Raw genomic sequence first — 6,621 nt, forward strand, 5'->3', positions numbered from 1 at the left:
CACTTTGGGAGGCCCAGGCGGGCGGATCACTCGAGCTCAGGAGTTCAAGACCAGCCAGAGCAACAGGGCGAAATTCTGTCTCTACCAAAAATACAAAAAAATTAGCCAGGCATAGTGATGCACGCCTGTGGCCCAAGCTACTCGGGAGGCAGAGATGGGAGGATTGCTTTAGTCCCGGGAGGCAGAGGTTACAGTGAACTGAGATGGCGCCACTGCACTCCAGCCTGGGTGACAGAGTGAGACATCTGAAAACCGAGAAAGAGAGAGAGAGAGAAAAGAAAAGAGAAGAGAAGAAAAGGAAAGGAAGGAAAGAAAAAGGAAAGAAGGGAGAGAAAGAGAGAGACAGAGAGAAAGAAAGAAAGAAAGAAAGAGAGAGAGAGAGAAAGAAAGAAAGAAAGAGAAAGAAAGAAAGAAATGGAAGGAAGAAGGGAAGGAAGGAAGGAAGGGGAATGGAAGAAGGGAAGGAAGGAAGAAAGAAGAAAGAAAGAAAGAAAGAAAGAAAAGAAAGAAAGAGAGAGAGAGAGGGAAAGAAAAGAAAGACAAACCTTGGTTCAAATGTGTTTCGATGCTGACTCTCCTTACTGGATATATAACCTTGGGTAAGTTGCCTAACTTCTCCAGGCCTCAGGTTTTCTAACTGGGGAAACAACAGTTCCTACTTCACAATGTTGTTATGAGAATTCAGTAATAAAACATGGGAAATGGTCAGCATCCTGAATGTTTAAAAATGTTAGCCATTGCTATCATCCATAAAAATCCATCCTGAATCAGCTTTAGCTTCATGTAAACTGCACGTGAAACTAGAAGAGGCACCTTTCCTCTGACTCAAAATGTCCAGTACAATAAATGGAATGACAACCATTAAAACAGTCTTCTTCGCTGATGGGGCTGCAGTAGGCAAGCCATTCTCATCAAAGATAGATGTGGCACTTTAGGACCTGGTCCTGTTCTGTGACAGTGCCACACTGGACTCCTGAATTTGGCACACCCCACTCTCCAACAAGGCAAGTTACTACTAGGTTTCTCTGTTTACAGTATCTAAATTTAAGAAAACTGAAGCATATGTCCCCACAAAAGCTTATACATAAAATGTTCATAGCAGCTTTTTTCATAGTAGTCAAAAATTGAGAACTAAATGTTCATTAACAGTGTATAGATAAGGAAATTATAGTGTATTCATAAAATAAAATACAACTGTGATAAAAAAAAAGAGTGATACATGCAACAAGGAAGAATCTCAAAAACTGTTGAAAGAAAACAGACACACAAGAGCACACTTTGTATGATTCTATTTATTTGGAATCCTAAAAAGGTAAACCAATCTACAGTCACAGAAAGGGGATCAGTGGTTGCCTAGGGCCAGGGGTTAAGGGTAGATAGATGTTGACTGGGACACTATGTAGGAGGGAATTTGCGGGGATAATAGAAATGCCTTTCCTGATTGTGACTGCGGTAGTTACAGGAGTGTATATATTCATTAAACTGTTTGCTTAAAATGGGTACATCATATCACATGTAAATTATACTTCAATAAAACTGATTTTTATGAAAGCAATTTAAAAATCTAGCCTATATATGACCACAGTGTGTGTGTGTATATGTATGTATATGTATATATATGAACAATTTTTTTCAATGTAGGTCTATACATACATTATATAATATATAATCACTAATTTTATAGAATCTTGATTATGTTGCAGGGACTATTCAGTATAGTGCTTTACATTTAATGTTCACAACACCACTTGAAATAGGTACTTTTATAATCCCCATTTTATGGGTGAAGAAAACGAGGCATTGAAAAGTGAACTTTCCCAAGATCCCAAAACTGGTAAGTGGCAAAATTGTGATTCAAATCCAAAAAGACTGGATCCAGAGTCCATGATTTTAACCACCATGTTATACTGTCTTCATAGACACACACACACACACACACACACACACGTACACATGCACAGAGCATCTGGAAGGAGATACCTAACAATGTTAATAGTGTTTATTTCTGAATGGCAGAATCTCTCTAGAGGTTTTAATCCTTTACAATTTCTAACTTTTTTACAATGATTGGGTATTTCTTAGGTTATTTTAAAACAATAATAAGCTAATGTATATGGATCTTATCTACTTCAGTAATACTAGTTTTACTAATACAGTAGTTGTATAATGATTTTGGCAGGAGATCTTTTTTCAAAGTCTTATATGATACATATATAATACAAAGTAAACACTATTTGATTAGCATTTTATTAGTATACATTATGTTCAAATTTATATTTATGTTTTAGTGAGCTCAAACAATTCTAAATTATAAGTTAGGTCTGATAGTTTATATTCCATATAAACTTCAGGATTCAATGTATCAAAAATAATCCTGATGTACACAGGTGTCTTCAAGTGGTAATAGTTTTTCTTCACCAGTTTACTTCACAATCTTAAGCTACTCTTCTATTAAAATGGCTTAGAAACTTAAAAAATGGATAATAGAAAATGATTTAAAGGTTGACTTTAAAGAAATGAAAAATTAATTTAAATATTGAGTCAAAAAATCACCAAGAATTTAGCAAATTAGTATGAATGAACGAATATCTTACTGTTTACATTCCTTATCACAAATATAAAAAACAGAAAAAAAGCATCTCAATTATAAACTGAAACTATAATAATAATATTACTGCCACTGCTAAATATTCATTAGTTTTAATAACTTTACTGAATCTCATACTTTTTTTTTTTTTTGAGACAGCATCTCACTCTCTCTGTCACCCAGGCTGGAGTGCAGTGGTGTGATCTCGGCTCACTGCAACCTCTACCTCCCGAGTTCAAGCAATTCTCATGCCTCAGTCTCCAAGTAGCTGGGACTACAGGCGCTCACCACTATGCCTGGCTAATTTTTGTATTTCTAGTAGAAACAGGGTTTCGCCATGTTGGCCAGGCTGGTCTCAAACTCCTGGCCTCAAGTGATCCGCCCGCCTTGGCCTCCCAAAGCACTGGGATTACAGGCGTGAGCCACTGCACCCAGCTACCGAAAATCATTCTAAGATAAACTGTCAAAAGAACATACACTGAGCTGCGGGATTTAATCTTGCCTAGCATTTATTATTTAAGTGAAGTATATATGTGCCATAGTAGTATATATGCTTGTACAATTTTACTTATGCAAATATATATGCCCAGATCTCAATTTTTTCAGACTAAGAAAAAGTTTCTAATATATGCATAATAATGATAATAGAAGTTTAAATCCAAGGATCACATAAAAATGAGTCAGCCAGATAGCCATGTTAAAATGGGAATGCCCTCTCATGTGTCAAAATTCAGTATATAATACATGAGAATATGCATATTATTCTTCAAAATACCTTATACAATATATTTGAAAATATTAAGATTGCATGGAAGGACTCTCCCACATGTTTAGACTTACTATAAAAGATAAAAAGATTGATAAAGTCTGGTATTGGGAGAGGATAATTGAATGGGCCAGTGGAGATCCTAGAAACAGATCCCCAGACTAAGATAATTTACATGGTTAACGTTGAAGGCAGCAACCGCAGAGCAATGGGGGAAAGAATGGCTCTTTTAATAAACCAAACATTATTGGAATAGTTGTGATGGTCAGTTTCATGTGTCAATTTGGCAAGGCTACAGTCCCCAGTTATTCAATCGTATACTATTCTGGGTGTGTCTGTGAAGGCATTTTACAGAAGTGATTAACATCTATTAACATAATCAGTTGGCTTTATGTAAAGAAAATTATCCCAGATAATTCTTGGGCCTGATTCAATAATTTGAAAGGCCTGACAAGTAGAACTGAAGTTTCTTTGAAGAAATTCCACCTGTGGACTGCAGCGTTAGCTCATGCCTGAGAGTGGGGGTGGTAGCACGCACCTGTAGTCCCAGCTACTCGGGAGGCTGAGGCAGGAGAATCGCCTGAACCCAGGAGGTGGAGATTGCAGTGAGCCGAGACCGCACCACTGCTCTCCAGCCTGGCAACCATCTCAAAAGAAAAGAAAGAAAACAGGGTATTTTCCGCTTGGGGACCCCTCTCTCTCTTATAGACAGAGCTGTTTCTCATTTCTCTTTCTCTTCTCTTCTGTCTGTTAAACCTCTGCTCCTAAACTCCTTGCATGTGTCTGTGTCCTAAATTTTCCTGGTATGAGACAATGAACCCCAGGGTATATACTCCAGGCAACATAGCCACTTCATAATGGGTACCTCGTCCGGGATACCAAGGTAGAATATTCATCAAAACGTTGAGTAGAAGAGCAGACTCCAACTCTGTCCTTTCCTTTCCTTTTTTTCTTTTATTTTCTTTTTTTTTTTATTGTATTATTTTTTGAGGCGGAGTTTCACTCTTGTTGCCCAGCCTGGAGTGCAGTGGCACAATCTTGACTCACTACAACCTCCATCTCCAGGATTCAATCAATTCTCCTACCTCAGCCTCCCGAGTAGCTGGGACTACAGGCATGCACCACCACGCCTAACTAATTTGTATTTTTAGTGGAGACGGGGTTTCACCATGTTGGCCAGGCTGGTCTCTATCTCTTGACCTCGTGATCCACCCACCTTGGCCTCCCAAAGTGCTGGGATTACAGGTGTGAGCCACTGCGCCCAGCGCCAACTCTGTCCTTTCAATTCGAGGCTCTCGGCCCCCATTTTAAAACTAAATCAAGCCAAATACTGGGCCCCCTTCAGCCGTTTAAAAACTATTAGCATGGCTGCCAGTCTTACAAGACTTGGGGGACAGGCTTGCTGGGGAGAACATGGAGAATACCCCAGCACGCATGGGTTCCTGGGCACGTTGGCCGTGTTTGAACCAGCTTCCTTTCACGGAGGACTTAGCCATCACTTGGGGTTGGAAGAAGTCCTGGAGCAACTGAGGATTTCTGGCTGGGGCTATCCCCGGGTTTATCCAAAGCATTCTGGACTGACCCCAGCCTCCTACCGCCCAATGGGGTGTCGGCAACAGAATATTCAACTTTCCTATGGTAATTTCCTCCTTTCCCGTCCATGATTGTCATATCTCTTATCCCCTCTGTGTATGCAATGTGCAGGAAGTTTTACCCTATGTAAATCAGATACCGGCTCCTCAAACCTGACTATAAAATCCAGCATATCTGCTGACAGCTGGTCTTTTCCACTGGGAGACCCCTTGCTCTCTAGGGAGAGAGCTGTTTCTCGTTTCTGTTTCTCTTATCTTCTGCCTATTAAACCTCTGCTCCTAATCAATCAATCAATAAAACAGAAAAGATTCATACCATCATTTGAAATAAAACAAGCAGGCGGGGCACAGTGGCTCATGCCTGTAATCTCAGCACTTTGGGAGGTCAAGGCAGACGGATCACTTGAGGCCAGGAGACCAGCCTGGCCAACATGTCCAAACCCTATCTCTACTAAAATTACAAAAACTTGCCAGGTGTGGTGACACATGCCTGTAATCCCAGCTACTGGGGTGGCTGAGGCAGAAGAATTGTTTGAACCAGGCAGGCGGAGGTTGCAGTGACCCAAGATTGTGCCACTGCACTCCAGCCTGGGCAATTAAGCAAGATTCTGTCTCAAAAAACAAAACAACAACAACAACAAATAAAACCAGTGCACAATGATCTCAACTATGTTTTTTCAATATATGATTTATATAACGTTCAAAAGCAGGCAGAACTAATCTATGGTGTTAGAAATTAGGATTTTGGTTACCCTACAGGAGGGGTATTGATTGGAAGGAGCAGGAAGGAGGGGCTTCTGGAATGCTGATAATGTTATGTTTCTTAATTTTAGGTGCTGGTGATATGGATGTGTTCAGTTTGCAAAAATTCATTGAGTTGATTGGTGTATATACATATACGTATATATATGTTATATAAAGGGTATGCTATATTTTTAAAAACAGAAAAAAAATTATGCATAGAAGAAACCTAGTGGTTTTAATTTCTTCTTTCTAGTTTCCATGTAATGGAGGGGCCACAGATGATATTTTTGTTTCTTCTTTTTACTTCTCTATTTTTCCCTAAAATAGACATGTATTAACTTTATAATGGACAACAAACTAGCAGTTGATCTTATTAATGGTTAACTATTAGAGTGATAGGTATGCATGACAATTCTTTGGAGTTGAAAGGAAAAAGAACTGAAGATAAGCTGCAGGAATCTGGAAGCCTTCATGGGAGTAGGAGGTGGGATCTTCAGCACTGGAAGGAAGAAAGGGGAAAATGTGGATGGAGGATTCCAAGCCAGAGAGATCATTTGAGCTCATCTTTGAAGGCAAGAATATGATGGACAGTATTGCTTTAGTGATTGAGCATCCATCCTCCTTTCTTCCAGCAATACCACCTCGATAATCCTTTGGAGAAATGCCCCCTCCCCCACCATTCTCAGTATATATGTGATGACCTGCTCTATGAGGAGGCAGATTAGTCAGCATATTCCATCTCATTAAATCAGGGACGGTCATGAGACTCGAGCTGGTCCAGGGGAAAATCCAAAACTTTTGCTGAAAGTTTTGGGTCAGTGAGACTCACTGAGGTAGCTTAACTGATAGGGTGCAGGCCTGGAGCTGCTGGGAGTGATGCTAGTACAGTCAGGAAAAAGGCTGAGGCTAAGCGATGAAGAGAGGGAGATCCC

Source organism: Trachypithecus francoisi, unplaced genomic scaffold (assembly GCF_009764315.1).
Source record: "Trachypithecus francoisi isolate TF-2019V2 unplaced genomic scaffold, Tfra_2.0 Lachesis_group2, whole genome shotgun sequence".
In the NCBI taxonomy this organism is placed as follows: domain Eukaryota; kingdom Metazoa; phylum Chordata; class Mammalia; order Primates; family Cercopithecidae; genus Trachypithecus; species Trachypithecus francoisi.